The 18,503-nt window shown below is 49.3% G+C and overlaps 1 protein-coding gene across 1 annotated transcript in view; it reads left to right on the top strand.

Moving 5' to 3' along the window:
- The first annotated feature begins 1,217 nt into the window (after positions 1 to 1,217).
- The window catches only part of TJP3 (tight junction protein 3), a 53,261-nt gene continuing 35,975 nt past the window's right edge, over positions 1,218 to 18,503 (top strand). The window contains exon 1 of the mRNA XM_054013839.1: positions 1,218 to 1,297. The gene's annotated coding sequence lies outside the window, so the exon portion shown is untranslated. The remainder of the gene's footprint in view (positions 1,298 to 18,503) is intronic.

Here is an 18,503-nt window from a genome sequence, read left to right as displayed (position 1 = left end):
CCACCTTGGCCAGAGGCTTGTGGTACTAATGCAGGTGGGAAAGTGCCCTCGAAACCCCAGAGTCATAGCAGGCTAGGGAGGAAAGAGCTGTTTGATCCCCCTTGCAAAAATGCCATGCCAGTTTCCCAGCTCAAGCACCCAGCCCCTCGCCTGTCCTTGCTAGGGAGATGCTAAGGAAGAAATTCCCCTCCCAGGTGAGCGGGGGAGGGTGAGAAAGAAATGTGCAAGGCTGTTTTAGATCAGCCCCATCCCCTTGCAATACAGAGGCTTAGAATCATAGAAGATTAGGGTTGGAAGGGACCTCAGGAGGTCATCTAGTCCAACCCCCTGCTCAAAGCAGGACCAACCCCAACTAAATCATCCCAGCCAGGGCTTTGTCAAGCAGGGCCTCAAAAACCTCTCAGGATGCAGATTCCACCACCTCCCTAGGGAACCCATTCCAGTGCTTCACCACCCACCTAGTGAAATAGTGTTTCCTAATATCCAACCTAGACCTCCCCCACTGCAACTTGAGACCATTGCTCCTTGTTCTGTCATCTGCCACCACTGAGAACAGCCGAGCTCCATCCTCTTTGGAACCCCCCTTCGGGTAGTTGAAGGCTGCTATCAAATCCCCCCTCATTCTTCTCTTCTGCAGACTAAACAATCCCAGTTCCCTCAGCCTCTCCTCATAAGTCATGTGCCCCAGACCCCTGATCATTTTCGTTGCCCTTCGCTGGACTCGCTCCAATTTGTCCACATCCCTTCTGTGGCGGGGGGACCAAAACTGGACGCAATACTCCAGGTGTGGCCTCACCATTGCCGAATAGAGGGGAATGATCACATCCCTCAATCTGCTGGCAATGTTCCTCCTAATGCAGCCCAATATGCCGTTGGCCTTCTTGGCAACAAGTGCACACTGCTGACTCATATCCAGCTTCTCGTCCACTGTAATCCCCAGGTCCTTTGTCTCTCCTCCTCCCCATTAATTTTTTAGGGTTCCCCAGGTATACAGAGTATTTTCTGGCCTGCTCTGTCTTCCTGTGTGTTAAATGCCAGCATAGCTGCCCACGTCCCATTTCCCAAAGGTTACCTTTTCTTTCGCCCTCTGTTTGCCTTCCAGTTTCTGGCCCACAAAGGGTTAAGCGAGCCGCCCTGAACTGAAAGCGGCTGCTGCATATTTCAAGCAGGCTCTACCTGGGGAGTGGAGAGTTGTCTTCTTCCTGGTAGGGGAGCACCAGGGAGTCGGCTCTATGTGTGGCTGAATCCCAGGGAATCTCTCTGTTGTCGAGGAGCAGACACCTCGCACTCCCCCAAGGTGAGTGTTTAATGTGGTGGGAACTGTGGCTTTGATTGAACTGGGCTGTGGGGGAGGGAGAGGGAATTCCTCGATGCTGGCACAGAGCTGAAAAACGACCTCCTTTTTGAGTTGGAAAAGGACAGTCTTCCCCATTTTGTCAGCACACCTCCCTGGAAGCCAGCGGGGGCCATAGACGTGCCTTTCAGACCCTGCTGGAGTGTTTCTAAGGGACGGGTGTGTCCGAAAGTACCCAGAGCTCCCGTGGAATAGGGGGAGCAATGTTCAAAGATTCCTACTGACTTGGAGAGGTGCTTCCCAAAGCATCAGACTTTAAGCGCTAACCGGAGCGAGGGCAGCAGCTCTAGGACTGGGTTTTGCCATGGGAACCCGGCTCCAATGGCAGTTTTGTAAAGGAAACTCACCTTTCACTCTTGTCAGCACCAAATCCTTAGCTACGGCCAGTGACCTGAACACGGGGCTGAGCCCAGGGCCTGGAAGCTGAGACTGAAATGCTGGGGCGTAGAACTGATTTTATTTCAGATCTGAGCTCTGAAGCGTTAGCCTGACTTCCCCAAAGTCTGATTTCACAGGTTCCTCCTTGGTGTGTCTCAGGGGCCTCCCCTGCCCCGGGCAGTGAAGCAAACAGCTCTTTGCTGTAGCCAAAAAACAGCTTGCTGGGATGTAAACAGTCTCGCTGGTGACCCTGAAGCACCAGAGTGAGGCATAAGTAGGTGAGCTGCAGACAGCAAAGGCGCTTTGGCGAAAAACAAGTTTTAAGAAACTATAGGCGGCTTTATGCAGAGAATAATCCAGGAGTTACTCCGGATTTACACAAGCGTAACTTAGAGCCAAATCTGCGTCTGGGACAGGATACACTCTCGGGGCCAAATCTAGGCTGCAAATAAAACTAAATCACAGGATCTGATTAGACCACTGTTGTCATCGGTAGCACTGATGAGACCTGAGCTGAATTCAGGCCCTGGGGAAAAGTGCCTGTTTGTTCAGCCACATCTCTGCTGGGCAGTAGGAAAGGAAAGGAAAAGCCGGCTATTTGTAGTGCGCCCTGTGCTGTATATACAAACCAGGGGCCGAGCTCCCAGCCTAAGGCCCCAGACCAGATCCTCCCCGCCTCTAGTTTCCCCACAACTGTGTTTGTTTGCACTGTGAGCTGTTAGGGTGGGACTGGGTCTGTGCTCAGTCAGTGCTTAAAGCACAGTGACAAAATACTGGGTGGTGCTGTCCCCTCCCTTCTGTAGTAGCCCTGTGCCTTGGGCTGCAGTGGGAGTCAGGCCCCTAGGTGCTGGGGGGGGCTGCCACACCCCCTGACTTGAAGTGGTTCCATCACATACAGGGTTTACAGATCGGTTCAATGGCTCTCAGCCCCCCCACTGTACAAACTGTTCCGGTGCCCCAGTCAGGCCAGGGCTGTGGTCAGTGTTTTCGAGATGCTGCTTGATTTAGCAGGCTGAGAGGGTGGGGGTGGTTTCTGCAATGAAACCTGCCAAACCAGCTTCTCTGGCTGTTTGCTTGGGTGTCTTCTCTCCCTTAGCATGGGCGCACGCACCACACCTAGTTAGTGTTTAAGTGCCCCAAGGGTGGAGCAAAACTCCATCCACCAGGCCAGGGGCGGCTCTATGTATTTTGCCGCCCCAAGCATGGCAGTCAAGCGGCTTTTGGCAGCGCACCTGCAGGTCCGCTGGTAACACGGATTCAGCGGTATGCCTGCAGGTGATCTGCCGGTCCCGCGGCTTCGGTGTACCCGCCGCCGAATTGCCGCTGAATCCGCGGAACCAGCGGACCTCCCGCAGGCATGCCACCGATGGCTCCCTGACTGCCGCCCTCCACGGCTTGCCGCCTTGGTGCGCTGGTGCCTGGAGCCGTCCCTGCACGAGGCTGAAGCAAACCTGTACAGGCACTTGAATTGCTCCTGATCTTGCTCATCAGAGTGTAAAAGTGGGGGGATGAAGGGGAATTCCGGGGGAGGGGCTGCAGATCCTTTCCCAAGTGGGGATGGGGAGGCCAAGGCTGGACTAGCGGAGGGGGGCTGCAGGTCATTAGGAAGGGGTAGTGGTAATGCTTTGAGGTAAACGTGCACTTACTAGAGCTAGCAATCTGACTGTAGCCTCTTCGGAGTCCCTCCCTTGGACACTCCCATGTGCAGTGACAATAGAGAGCCCTTTCCTGGGGACTGCATGCAGGGTCCCCCTGGGCCTCCCTTCCTCGAAACCACTTGGTTTATCTTTGCACTAGGCCTCTCTGAACTCCCTGTGCTTGGCAGCCAACAAAGGCGAGAGCTAGGGCTAGGGACAATAGAAACTGCTCTTGACCTTGGGCAATGTAGCAGGGTGGAGAATTCTCAGACTGCCTCCCTGATGCCTGTTTTAACGCCCACTGTCCCGCCCTGCGGAGGAGTTTCGGGTCAAAGACTGCAGCCAGTTCAGACCTAGGCTAGGCGCCTGTTGATTGCATCGGCTTCAGCAGGTGTCTAAGCAGCTGGGCTCAGTCACTAAGCAATCTTTCTCTGTGCCACTCCCCACGGCGCGTCTTTCTGGTTCCAGTCCACCTCTAGCCACAGCCAGGGAGGGCCCAGTTCCTCATAAGGCTTGGGGATTCAGGGGACTTGCTGCAGTCCTAGCCCAGGAACGTGCTCTGCAACCTCTCTATGGAGTGGAATCCTGGCCCTACGCTGGGGTTAGAACCGAGGCACGCAGGGCCCAGCCTCACAGGATTTGGCCCTGCCTACGCCTTCCTTTTTGTTTTTAAACACAACAGTCTGCTTCTATGGCTCCTCTCTCTGATGATCCAGTGCTTTGCAAAGCCTCCCCGGGGTGGGGGGAGATACTTGCCCACGGTCATGGGCAGAGACGGAACTAGTGCAGGAGTCCTGGCCCCCAGGCTCCTGCTCTAACCACCAGACAATGCTGCCTTTGTGCCTCCGTCTGTGAAAAGATGAATCTGTCGAGAGTGCAGCTGCCCCTGCCCTTAATGTGTCTCTCTCCTTGGCTTTCCAAGCAGTTGCCACCCCACTGAGAAGGCTCGTGGCTATGTGATGGAGAGATCTGCCTGGCTGGGATTCTAGAGTTTTTAGTCCGAACATTCTGGTGTGTGTGTTTCTTTTGAAGTCGGGCTTCTGTATAAATTGGTACCCAAACTGGCTGCTTCACTGTGCATCTCTCCCAAGGTAGACGTGCCATCGCACACACCGTGATGGCTTGCGCAGCAGGGATCTTGCAGCATGGAAATAAAAGGTCTGCTGAAGAGTAGCAACCACAACAAAAATGCCCCTTGCCCCCTGCCGGTTGCCCTAAGCAATGTGGCCGCACAGAACATCAAACACTAGGGAATGTTCCCACTGACAAAATCAGGGAGAAAACTGGCTTTGTGGCTAATGTGCCGGACTGGGTGATCTGGGTTCTAGCTTTGGCTCTGCCATAAACAGGTTGTGAAACCTGCTCTGTGCCTCAATGTCCTTGTCTGTAAAATGGGGATAAAACAATGGCTTACTTCACAAGGATTTAATGAGACTTCATGTATTCATGTTTGTAAAGTGCTGTGAGAGCTGTGGGATGGAATACACTAATAACAGTGAGGCTACATCACTGCCGGTCCTTATCCCTATTGTACAACTGGGCAAAGTAATAATAATACATTACAGTTGTTTGGGTGAAGAGACTGTGTAGGACTGTAAGTGGGGTCTGAAAAGAAAAGATGTTGAGGTCCCTCCCCAAAGAACATCCTGATGATGTCTGGCTTAGGTATGGGTCTGTCACCTTAGTAGAATAGTCTTTTCATTGTAGTATTCCAGCAACTGTGTTTTGTATCTTGTATGCATACCCAACCTGGGGACAGAGCCTTCAAGTAGCTGGAAATTGAAGCTAGACATATTCAGACTGGAAATAAGGCGAAAACAGATAGATGGTGATTAACCATTGGTACAATTTGCCAAGACTCATGGTGGATTCTCCATTACTGAGAATGTTTAAATCAAGATTGGATATTTTTCTTGCTAGGAATTATTTTGTGGCAATTTGCTGGCCTTTGTTATACAGGAGATCAGACTAGATGATCACAATGGTCCATTCTGGCCTTGGATTCTATGAATCTATGAAAAGTCCTTGAAGCAAACAGGGCATCATGTCTTGATGGCAGAGACTAGAATAGAAATGAAATACTTCTGTGTAGGGCCTGAGGAGAAAATCCCCAGGGCTCCCTAGAAATGAAGTGTCTCTGAGATCCTCCTCACTGCTCCATGTGGTGGTCAGATCATGAAAGTTGGTAAGGACTGTGCAGTGCACGTGAGCTCAGAACAGATGCAGGGACTCCAGATAACATTAAACTATCCATAACAGATACAGACAGGACTGACTCCTGTCGGAATAACTGGAGTCCTTTTTGGCAAAGAACTGGTGGTTCATCCTTTTGTTGACCTCTCTGATTGTGTTTCTCACCTTGGCACCACCTGTGACTGATTGCATGCACATCTCATCCATGGCTCTTCTCCCAGGAACCTGCCTGTGGATTTTCATGCAGGCAATGAGAACCATCTTGTTGGTTTGTTTTTATTTATAATTTTGTATTCAGTTTTCCAAATACAATAAATATACCAAAATACCAGATTAATCATAATACAAAAGTAAAGCCAGTTAGGATAAAAGCGGGGAAGTAATATATCTATCTTCAGAGTCTACATTAATCATAGACCTCTTAAAGAGTCATTCCAAATTGCTTTGAATTTTTCGGGCAAACCCTTTCTGCAGAGTGCCAGTTGTTCATTAGCTGTGAGGTCAGCTGTATCACTGAGCCAGGCATCATATTTGATGGGGACTGACCATTTTTGCAGGATTAACTTTTTAGCAATCAGGAACCATGCTGCCTTGTTACCAGGTAATCTCTGTGTATCAGGAATATATACAAGAATGAAACTTAAGGGGGAGGGCTCCAATTTAGCATCCAATATCAAATTGGTCCTTTGACCCACCTCATACCAGAAATTCTTGATATGGGGCACTCCCAAAATATATGAGCTAATGTAACACCAAGGGAGTTACATTTCCAACAGTGGTCAGCATTTATGAGACCCATTAGCCTATGTGAGGAAACTATATTCGAAAAAGGTGTCTTTTGGTGGATAAGCTGTAGTCTCAGGGCTATAGTTGCTTTTTAAACATTAGATAAAATTGTATTCCACTGGGCCAGAGATACTGTGTATCCAAATTTCTGTCCCAAGCAACTCTCAAATTAGCAATCTTTGGCAGAGTTCTTTGGGCCAGACAATCATAAAAGGATACCACTGGCTGAGAAAATCCAGGACGTTTCCTTCAAAATAATAAACGTTCTGGAGCTCTCAATGCATCCAGTGCATATATATGTACAATTCAATGCTTTAACTGAAGAGATTTCCATGCTACAGAGCAAGGCATGCCAAATTGTTGCTGAAGATCTACAAACGGTTTAAATTTATCATTGTCAGTTAGCTGTGACACAGTCATAATTCCTGTGGCCATCCAATCCCTCCACAGCAAAGTTTTGCTGCTGATTTTAAGGCTACGATTGCTCCAGAGTAGATTACTACATCTCCATGGAAAAATGGGTGGAAGTGGAATGTTTTAGCTAAGTTTGACCAAGCTTGCCTCACAAATGCTATTGTGGGAGCTCTGGAGCCATCAAATCTATACCAACTTGATCCTACAATGCATGAAAGTGCGGGACAGTATACCAATTCTTGTTCAGTCTGAACCCGAGGTGGGGTCTGTGGGGTCAAATCTAACAGCCACAAAGATGCCGGGCTTAACAAAAAGGAGATATGATCATTTTCCAAGTTGGGAAAATGAAATCCTCCCAGAGATGGGGGAGCTGTAATTTGTTCAGAGCCAATCTAGGTTTCTTACCTACACCCCAAAGGAACATTCTGAAAATATTATTGAATTTTCTTAAAATGAGTTTGAGGAGTAGAAATAGGGAGCCCCCCATAGGAGATAACAAAATTCTGCGAAGGACGTTCATTGTCAATATATGAATTTTATCCAACAAACAAACTGAGGGTTAACACACTCTATCTCCTCAAATTATCAGCCACTTGGGCATTAATTGGATCTATATTTATCTTAGGGATGTCTGGAATAATTTTGAGAATTGGTATTCTTAAATATTTCATATAAGATGATTGCCCTTGAAATTCCCAATTTGAGGAAAGGCCTTTGTGGGCATATTTGTTAATGCCTAAGATTTCTGATTTTCCCCCAATTCATTTTATATCCTGAGGAATCCAAACTTATTAATAGTGGTAGGACGGTTAGGAATGGTAACCTCAGGCTTAGACACTAATACAAGAGCATCATCCACAACATAGAGCCTAATTTTGTGCTCTTTTCGGCCCACCTTGATGCCGTGAATAGGGTGATTAGATCGGATGGCAATGGCTAAAGGTTTTAGAGCTAAATCAAACAGAAGAGGAAGACGGGGGTAGTCATGCCTCGGCTCACTCTGTAATGGAAATGGGGTGGAAATAATACCATTGGTAACTACCCTGGCAGTCGGGTTAGCGTATAAAAGATTAATCCGCGCAATACATGAGTCACCAAATCCAAATTTTGCTAACACAGGAAAAAGAGAGTCCCAGACTATGCAGGCAAAGGCCTTTTTGGTGTGTAAAGAAATGACAGCTAAGGGTTTTTAGAATCTCTCAAAGTGGCAATAATATCAATCAGTTGATGCAAATTATCTGAGCCAAGTCTATTATAAAGTAAACTTACCTGATTTATGTGTATAATATGGGATTGGACAAAGTTCTCTCATACAGCAAGAACTTTAGCTAAAATTTTATCATCACAATTGATTAAAGAAATTGGCCTGTAATTACTATATAGTTCAAGGTCTTGCCCAGGTTAGGAATAACAGAAATAACAGCTTCTTTACGAGTAGGTGGGAGGGTTAGCTCATCCTTGGCCTCACTGAACATACTCAATAATCTTGGTCAGGGGTAGGCAACCTATGGCACACCTGCCGAAGGTGGCACGCGAGCCAATTTTCAGTGGCACTCACACTGCTCGGGTCCTGGCCACTGGTCCGGAGGGCTCTGCATTTTAATTTAATTTTAAATGAAGCTTCTTAAACATTTTAAAAACCATATTTACTTTACATACAACAATAGTTTAGTTATATATTATAGACTTAGAGAAAGATCTTCTAAAAACGTTAAAATGTATGACTGGCACGCGAAACCTTAAATCAGAGTGAATAAAGGAAGACTTGGCACAGCACTTCTGAAAGGTTGCCGACCCCTGATCTAGTCAAAAAGAAGAATCCGTTTAAACAGTTCAGAAATATACACTTGGCACCCAGAGTGGATGTCCAGATCAGGTGAGACTTGGAGACCCTCACAGCCCAAACATTACAACTACAAGTATCAGGGGGTAGCCGTGTTAGTCTGTATCTACAAAAACAACAAGGAGTCTGGTGGCATCTTAAAGACTAACAGATTTATTTGGGCATAAGCTTTCGTGGGTAAAAACCTCACTTCTTCGGCTGCATAGAGCTTATTACCACTACAGTAATCACCTATTACCAGGGCTCTGTCTGCAGGGCCGGCTCCAGGGTTTTGGCCGCCCCAAGCAGCCAAACAAACAAACAAACAATAAAAAAAAAAGCTGCGATCGCGATCTGCCGCGGCAATTCGGCGGGAGGTCCTTTGCTCCGAGCAGGAGTGAGGGTCCGTCCACCGAATTGCTGCCAAACAGCTGGACGTGCTGCCCCTCTTCGAAGTGGCCACCCCAGACACCTGCCTGGTAAGCTGGTGCCTGGAGCCAGCCCTGTCTGTCTGTCATGGAGGTCGCAGAACTCACGGATTCCATTACTTTCTGCAACCTCCAGGACTTCTGCAGTGGCCGGTATGGCTGACCCCAGGGCCGCCCAAGCATTTGGCCCCAGGGCCAGCTGCTCAGGTGGCCCTGCAGCCAGCCATACCTGCTGCTGCTTGGATGGCCCCGGGCAGCTGGCTGCAGGGACCACCTGAGCAGTGATCCTGAGGGTGGTGGGAGCAGCTGCAGCACAGTGGCCCCCGGCAGTGGTCCCGGGGGCAGCTGGAAAAGCGGCAGGTGGCCAGCCCCCTGGCAGCAGGTGCCGCTGGTCCTCCCCCCGAGCAGCGTCCCCCACCCCCTTGGGAGCCTCCCAAAGCAGTGGGCTCCCAGCTAAGATTTAGTCAGGGGTATTTATAGTACAAATCATGGACAGGGCACGGGCTGTGAATTTTTTTGTTTATTGCCCGTGACCTGTCCATGACTTGTACTAAAAATACCCATGACTAAATCGTAGCCTTACCTATTACCAATAGAACCTTGGTACACTTAGTCCATAAGGAAGCCCCAGCTAATAAAACAATTAGAGGAGGAGGGATAGCTCAGTGGTTTGAGCATTAGCCTGCCAAACCTAGGGCTATGAGTTCAATCCTTGAGGAGGCAACTTAGGGATCTGGGGCAAAACTGGTCCTACTAGTGAAGGCAGGGGGCTGGACTCAATGACCTTTTGGGGTTCCTTCCAGCTCTATGAGATAGGTATATATCCATTTAGAATATATATATATATATATTTATAATTATTAATCAAAATGATGGATTTTACATTGATGCGCCTTTCCTATGAGTTAAGGCAATAGTAAATTGATGATAACCCTTCAACCCCAATGAGAGAGGGGGAAAAAGGAACTAACATATCACTATGAACTAGCACCCATCAACTTGTTTAGCGCATATTAGTTCTAAGCGAGCAATACATACATTCCATACTGTCTGATCATTCCATAGATGTCTTCTCCTCTTGCAAGGGAGAAGTTTGCAGATTTTTGAGGTATTTTCCTGCCTTCTGCAGGGAATTGATGATACTATCTTCTTGCCATTCTTAATATGGAGCACTGCTGGGAATTTAATAAAATATTTCAAGTCTATCTTCCCGGCCAATAGTTTTGCCTGGTTAAAAGCTGCCCTCATCACAGGCATAATCTTGGAAGAGCAGTATTTTAATTGCTGGTTCTCCCCATAACAGCTCCTTTTTTCCCCTCTGGATTTCTGCAATATAAGCTCCTTGTTGGTGGTAAACATCAGGAACTTCACAATCAATGCTCTAGGCTGACCTTCTGGAGCAGGCTTGAAGGCAAGAGCCTAGTGTGCCTGTTCTGTGTCAAACCAAAAATCTACTGGCAGAACCAACAACTTAGTTAGCAGTTTAAGGAAATGTTCGGAGGGTTTACCTTTCTCTGTTCCCTCAGGGACACCCACAATCTTGCTGTTACGTTGTTTTGAGTGGCTTTCTAGATCCACTAGCTTGGTCTTAATAGTCTTGATATCATGAAAATTCTTCATAACCTGTAACTTGTTCTCCTTGAAATCATCTTCCACTTCAGAAATTCTGTGTTGTCCATCAGCCATTCATCTGGAAGGAGCTTGGAGTGCACTCTGAATCTCAGTCTTGCTGGTTGTAGGGTGGAAACTATAGAGTTAATTTCAATGGTGTCTGCGGCCCCCTGGTGTAGTACAGCCATCAGCTGCATTCCATCAGGCTCAGGCGCCATTTTGTTTGAAGAAGGTGATCAGGCAGATCTCCTGTGGGGTTTTTGTTTGTGTGCTTTCAGATTCAGAGAGGAAAATGCAGAGCTAGAGGGGATCTTGGGGGTTTCAGTAGTCAAGCACAATATTTCTTGGGGTGGGTTGGATGATTGGTTTTAGGGGACAATGTTTAGGGATTCCACGTGGGCTGCTTCCGAGCTCAAGCAACCTGCATCCGCCGAGGTCACATCTCCCTCTGGCGTCCAATGAGAACCATCTTGGATCCATGTCTAAATGAATGGACCATTTCTTGGCAGTTGCTTTTCTGATCTCTGACAATGCTTTTGATCTGGCCCTTCTGTGAGGAATTGTGTTCAGAGGCCTGTCCAGTCCCACCGATTCCCAAGCACTGAAATTGTAGTAGCAGTTCATACCCAGTTCTCCCCTGTACCAATGAGTGCCTCCAGAATCAGATGAACAGAGCTAATCCAGACGCTGCGAGACAGGTAGGGTATCCAGTCATACCAATTTGCTGCACTCTACAATGATTGGCAGCCAATTCCAGGCACATTTCAAGGATCTGGCCCTCAGTGGTCCACACCTGGCTACCTCTGAAACAGTCTCTAGCTGGCTCTGCACTCTACTGCAGCAGCTGTATTCAATGAGCACGCTGCCTGGTGGACACTTTCTTGGGGGCTTTAGCTGTGGAATCAATTCCCACCAGAGATCTGCCTCAAGCCATGTCCTGCCACCTTCAGGGCACACGGTGAAACTCCTCGTTTGTTAGACCTTCTCGGCAAACGAGTGCATCCTCTGCCTTCATATCCTCCGCTGAGGCCACTGCCTGCTGTGTCCTTCCCAGTACAATAGGATCCTGACATCCAACTGGAGCACTGCATTCCACTGTGCCTCATCCATCTTTGCAACATGGGGTAGCAGAGAGGTGACGCACGGGACAGATCAAAGGGAATTCTGGGCCTTTGATCCCATCGTCCCCTATGACACCAGAGCATATCCCTACAATGCATAATGAAAATTTCCCTTCAGGCAGTGTGGAGAACACTGGGACGCCTACCCTCAGTGCACCATGCGTCTAGCAATACAGCATGCTGCTGTGTGGACACAAGCATTGTGACATGCATCAGCACAGTGTGAAGGCACTCCTCTGAAACATGTTTTGTTTTGCTTTGGTAGCACTATGCCACCAAATCTTATTCCGGCCTAGCTGCTGTGTGCAACAAGCCCTTAGGATCACTAATAGGGTTGCCAGGTATCTGGTTTTCAACCAGAACGCCCGGTCGAAAAGAGACCCTGGCGGCTCCGGTCAGCACCACTGACTGGGCAGCTAAAAGTCCAGTCGATGGTGCAGCGGGGCTAAGGCAGGCTCCCTGCCTGCCCTGGCTCCATGCGGCTCCTGGAAGCGGCCGGCATGTCCAGCTCCTAGGTATAGGGGCGGCCAGGGGGCTCCGCGCACTGCTCCCGCCCTAAGCGCCAGCTCCGCAGCTCCCATTGGCCAGAAACTGCAGCCAGTCAGAGCTGCGGGGCGGTGTCTACAGGTGTGGGCAGCACGCGGAGCCCCTGTGCCACTCCGCCTAGGAGCCGGACATGCCAGTTGCTTCTGGGAGCCGCCTGAGGTAAGTGCTGCCCAGCTATAGTCCGTACCTCAACTCCCTGCCACACCCTAACTCCCTCCCAGAGCCCGCACCCCTCACCCCCTCGCACACCACAACCCCCTTCCCCAGGCCTGAACCCCTGCCTGTACCTCAGACCCCCTCCTGGAGCCTGCCCCTCACCCCCTCCCACACCACAACCCCCTTCCCCAGGCCTGAGCCCCTGCCTGTACCTCAGACCCCCTCCTGGAGCCTGCCCCCCAACCCCTTGCCCCAGCCTGGTTAAAGTGAGTGAGGGTGGGGGAGAGCGAGCGACGGTGGGAAGGGAAATGGAGTGAGCGGGAGGCGGTGCCTCAGAGAAGGGGCAGGGCCTCAGGGAAGAGGCGGGGCAAAGGGTGTTCACTTTTGTGCGGTTAGAAAGTTGGCAACCCTAGTCACTAAAGATTCCATGGCCCTCTTTACAGGGGTTGGAGACTAGGCCTGTTGGTTGGACAAATTCCAGTCTCATCCTCCGTTTTTATTGATATGACCGTAGCACCTAGACGCTTTAGCTGTTGTTGAGCCTGTACTGTACTGCCCTGAACAGCTGACAATCCCACCAGATGAGAGAGAGAGAGAGAGCGAAAAAGGAAGTCATGGTCTCCCCATTTTACAGGTGCGGATACCAAGACAGAACAAACTCAGCGAGATCAAGTGACCTGCAACATGCAGGGAGTCTGGCAGAGCAGGGAATTGAACCAGGTCTCTAGAACCTCAGGCCAGAGCCTTAATTACAAGCCTGTTCTCCCTCTTGGAATTTCTGTTATAGGCAGACCCAGTAGTGACGCCTCTGGCTCGGTGGCCCAACACTTTCCATTATAAACCCCTGCTTTAAGCCGCCTATAACTTTGCCAAACTGTACCCACTTGGTCTGAAATTGTCCATGTTTGCTCCCTACCTGTGCAATCTTAATTCAACCCGCTCATGCATAGGCATTATGATCACCTTTCTAATGATTTGATCACTACTTGTCCTACAGGACCTCTGCTTCATTTGCTTTCCGTCCTGGGCACTGATTGAGGTAGAGGGTGGCACAAAAAGAGAAGTTGTTTTGTGTTTAAGGCGCTGGGACTTTAGTAAGGTTGCTAAGACAGTGCCACATGACATTCTCAGAAGCAAACTTGGAAACGTAGTCTTGATGAAATGACTATAAGGTGGGGGCACCACGGGTTGGAAGACCATGCTCAAAGAGTAGTTATCAATGGTTCACTGTCAAACTGGGAAGCTGTATCTAGTGGGGTCCTACAGCACTCTCTCCTGGGTCTAGTACTACTGAATATTTTTATTAATGACTTGGATAATGGAATGGAGAATATGCTTATAAAATTTTTGGGTGACGCCAAGCTAGGGGGTTGCTAACACGTTGGAGTTAGAATTCAAATGACCTTGACAAATTGGAGAATTCATCTGAAATCAACAAAAAGAAAGTCAGTAAAGACAAGTGGAAATGCAAAGTACTTTACTTAAGAGGGAAAAAAGTCAAACGCCCAACTACAAACTGGGGAGTAACTGGCTAGGTGGTCGTACTGCTGAAAAGGATCTAGGGGTTACGGTGGATCAATATGTAATGCAGTTGCAAAACAAGACTTTTCTTTGAGTGATTGCACATGTACATTGCTGCACTCATTCCCTCAATGGTACCCATCAGAGTGGCTTGAGTAGCCCCTGCCTTCACATGCCACTGCGGGCTGGACTAGATGTGGTGGACTTGGCTACCAAGACCATGGCTTCTGTGGCTTCCAGGTACAGGAGGTCTTGGCTGCCATCCTCAGGGCTTCTGCACATGGTCCAACAAACATTACAAGACTTGCACCCCCTTCCCCCCAAAGGTGCTTACTTGCGCCCCCTTCCCCCTTGTTTTTTTGGGAAGCAAATAGAATCCTTCAACCCATGAAGCTTAGAGTCTAGGGTGATTTTATAGTCTTTGGGGTTGTATACTCCTGCCCTGCCCGCAGCAGACCCACCATTACTCTGCTCCTGCTCTTTGTCAGATAGGGACTATAAACGCAAACCACCATCTCCTCCTGCATCTTCATCAGTGCCTGCCCAAGGACCACTCTCACGAGGAGTTCCTCTTCCAGGGGTTCATTCTCTCCTTCAGGTAGGAGCCATAGAGGAGGTAGCTATGTTTCAGAGGGAAGGGGCTCTATTCCCATTATCACCTAACCACAAAAGCAAAAGGAGGTCTCAGATCAGTTTTAGATCTGCACCAGCTCAACAGCTATCTCCAAAAGATAAAGTTCTACATGACCACCCTGGCTTCCATTATCCCTCCCTGGATCCTGGTATGCCGCCCCCAACTCAAGCCACCTATTGTCATGTGGCGAGTTATCAAGGTCACAGCAAGTATCTCAGATTCGTAGAGAAGCACTCTAGTTACCTGTTCACTGCACTGCCTTTCGGCCTGTCAGCAGCTTATTGGGCTTTCACAAAAGGTATGACAGTGGTAGCTGCTTTCCTGAGGAGGCTCCGAGTACAAGTCATGGATGACTGGCTAGTCAAAGACCGATCCAGGGCTCAGGTACTGTCCAATCTCTCTCTCATTCAGTCAACTTTTAAAACCCTGGGTCTGCTGATCAACTTAGAAAAAAATCTCTGGTCCCCGATCCCCTCCCTGCATTTCTGTCATGGAGCTGGATGTCTGGGCGTGATCTGGGTCTGTCTTCTCCGTGGCGTGCCACTTTGGGAAGACTGGTTGCTCTAGGGTTTCGGTGCCCGACTGCAACCTCGTGCACAGGGTGCCCTACTCTAGCCCAGCTATTTTGTTGCCACAAAGCTAGGGGAAAAACAAAAAAAGACTCCCTGACTTTGCAGGCTGAACCCTTTGCGTGCCTGTTCCCCCTCAGGCAGCAAAGGAAAGAAGAAGAAAAAACTCCCGGGCTTTGCAGGCTGCCAAAAGGAAAAATCCCGAGGTCTGTGCTTCTGGTTCAAAATGATCCCACCTCTGCCACCATGTCAGGGCTGATTCCCCACTCTGGCTCTTCGAGTGCAGAAGGTGGGAGCCTGCAAGGATTCTAAAAATTAATACTGGCCACTCCAGGCTTGTATTAAACTCCCAAGGTTACAGCTTCTCTCTGACCTTGGATGGGTAGATGCTGCCACCACCCAAGTGCAGAACCCCTTTGAGAACCCAGGAAGGTCCACTTGGGAATTCCTTCCTGTTGGGTACCCTCAAGCGCGTGCGTGCTCTCTTTCTCTCTCTCTCACACACACACACACACACAGGGAAGAGCTGAGAAAGGGGGGAAAAAAAAAAAAAGGGAAATCAGAATTAAGCATCAAGGATAGCTTTCTTGAGGTTCAGCTTAAAGGTTACAAGCAAAACAAAAGCACCTGGGGTTAGCACAGAGGCGTCCACAAGCCATAACAAAATAAAAGGGATAAACCTAATTGCGTCTTCCTAGACATTTCCTGATCTACTTACATAGCTGGGGTTTTAAATGAGTAGTTTCTAGGCATGATACTGATGATTTTTCATACCTGGCCCAAGCTTCTTACATCATAGCTCTGCCCTGTCCGCCTCTCCCCACGAGAACAACCACAGACAGACAAAAGGAGAGTCTTTTCTCCATTTTAAAAAGTTCTAGCCTTCTCATTGGCTCTTTTGGCCAGGTGTCCACTCACTTCCTTTTACCTATGCATAGCATTGAGACTTTTTAACCCTTTACAGGTAGAGCAATTAGAGAACAGCTACTAAGAGGATTTTATAATTACTGGTTGGCTGGGTGTCCAAAAAAGGGAGCTTTACCCCCCTCCCTAATCACAAAGGCCTGGAAAGGAACCCAGAAATATGGGAACCTGTTCCTCCCTGGGACTTGAACTTAGATTTTTCAAGGCTTATGAGGTCTCTGTTTGAGCCTTTAGCAATCAATGTGCTCCTTACTACAACTATCATTGAAGGTGGCATTTTAGTAGCTCTCGCTTTGGCTAGAAGGGTGGCTGCGCTGCATGCTCTGATGTCTGAACCTCCTTATACTTCGTCCTTAAAGAAACTGTATATCTGCGCACCCCACATCCAAGCTTTTGCTGTAAAGTGGTTATCTACCTTTCCTATTAACCAGTCGGTTTACTTACGTACATTTTGCCTCAAACCACACACCAGTAGAGAGGAGCAATGCCTGCCCAGCCTAGACGTTAGAAGGGCTTTGGCGTTCTATGAACATAGACAGGACTAAATAGTTCCGTTTGTGAGCCCAACTACTCGTGGCCGTCACTGGCAGGATGAGGGGTCTCCCAGTCTCTTTGCAGATAATCTCCTATAGTTATATATGTTATGACCTGGGTGCCATTTCCCTGCTGAGCAAAGAAACTGCGCGTTCGATGAGATCACAAGCGGCCTCAGCAGCATTTCTTGTGCAAATCCCTAACCAGAATATTTGTAGAGCAGCAACCTGGTCTTTAATCCACACCTTCATGTCCCATTATGCCATCACTCAGCACTGTAGAGACAATGGTAAATTTGGGCGAGTTATACTCCAGTCTGTGTGTACATAAACTCCATCCCTCTTCCTACCCCACACTTGTGAGTCACGGAGAGTGGAATGCACATGTGCAATCACTCAGAAACCCCAATTCTGTTACTAACCTTCCGTATCTGTTCTTTGAGATGTGCTGTTGTCACGGACTCAGTGTCATGCCCACTCTCAGTCCTGTGCAGTCCCTGGGGGAACCCCCTTCAGTGCGACAGCCCTTCTCGGGGGTCCACTCTCTCTCGGGGGTTAAGCCCCTCTGCCTCCTGTCTCGTGCCATGGGCCCCCTCAGGGAGTCCACTCGCTCTGGACCCCCGGGGCCTCCACTCCCAGAGGGAATAATGCAACCATGTTCACTAGACCTGAGAGACTCTCAGCATAAAACAGGAGGGTTTATTGAGCATCTGAACACAACACAGGAAACTCTCAGGGCCCTCAGGCCTGGCCTCCCTCAACACAGTACATCTAAGTCTCTCCTACATCCAGTAGGCTCTGCCTGCTCCCCCTCTCCAGTCCCGAGCCCCTGTGCTTTCCAGCTGGGCATCCGATATCACCACCCCCAACAGCTCCTCCCCTGTCCTTGGTCTTCCGTCCCAGGTAAACAGGTCGCTGGGGCCCTCTCTCTTCCGTCCTTTGTTCCCCTCTGGCTGGTCAGGTCACCGAGACCCTCTCTCCTCAGCCCTTTGTCCTCCCACTCATAGGTGCCGACTTCAGCTCCCGCCAGTGGGTGCTCGACCACCCCCAGCCCTGCCCCAACTCCAGCCCTGCCCCGCCTCCTCCCACGCCTGCCTTGCCCCTATTCCAACTCCTTCCCCAAATCCCCGCCCTGGTCCCACCTCCTCCCTCAGCGAGCTGTGTTCCCACTCCTCCCTATCCCTCCCAGCACGCTGCCAAACCGCTGCTTGGCGGTGGCAAGGTGGGAAGCACTGGGAGGTAGGTGGAGGAGCAGGGACATGCATGCTCAGGGGAGGAGGTGGTAGCTGAGGGGGGCTCTGGGTCGGCTGGGTCCTTTATACTGGTGCATGGTGGCATGTGATGGCAGAGAGTGCCTGATGGAAGGAAGGGAGGGAGGGATAGCTCAGTGGTTTGAGCATTGGCCTGCTAAACCCAGGGTTGTGAGTTCAATTCTTCAGGGGGGCATTTAGAGAACTGGGGTAAAAATCTGTCTGGGGATTGGTCCTGCTTTGAGCAGGGGTTTGAACTAGATGATCTCCTGAGGTCCTTTCCAACCCTGATATTCTATGATTGAGCCCCCCTGGCAGGTACCACTGAGGGAAAAAATTCCAATCATGGTATATGGGGTTGTGCACACTCAAGAGTAGAACAGACATGTGCAAAACACATCTCAAAGAGCAAAGTTATAGAAGGGTTAATAACATGTTTATATCATTTTGGGGTGTATTAACAGGAATGTCATAGGTAAGACCCAAGAGGTAACTGTCCCACTCTACTCGGCACTGGTGAGGCTTCAGCAGCAGTATTGTGTCCAGTTCTGGGCACCTCATGTTAGGAAAGATGTGGACAAATCGGGGAGAGTCTAGAGAAGAGCAACCAAAAAGGATAAAAGGTT

Source organism: Malaclemys terrapin, chromosome 24 (genome assembly GCF_027887155.1).
Source record: "Malaclemys terrapin pileata isolate rMalTer1 chromosome 24, rMalTer1.hap1, whole genome shotgun sequence".
Lineage (NCBI taxonomy): Eukaryota > Metazoa > Chordata > Testudines > Emydidae > Malaclemys > Malaclemys terrapin.
The sequence above is the reverse complement of the archived record's forward strand: the minus strand, read 5'-3'. Positions and strand labels throughout refer to the sequence as shown.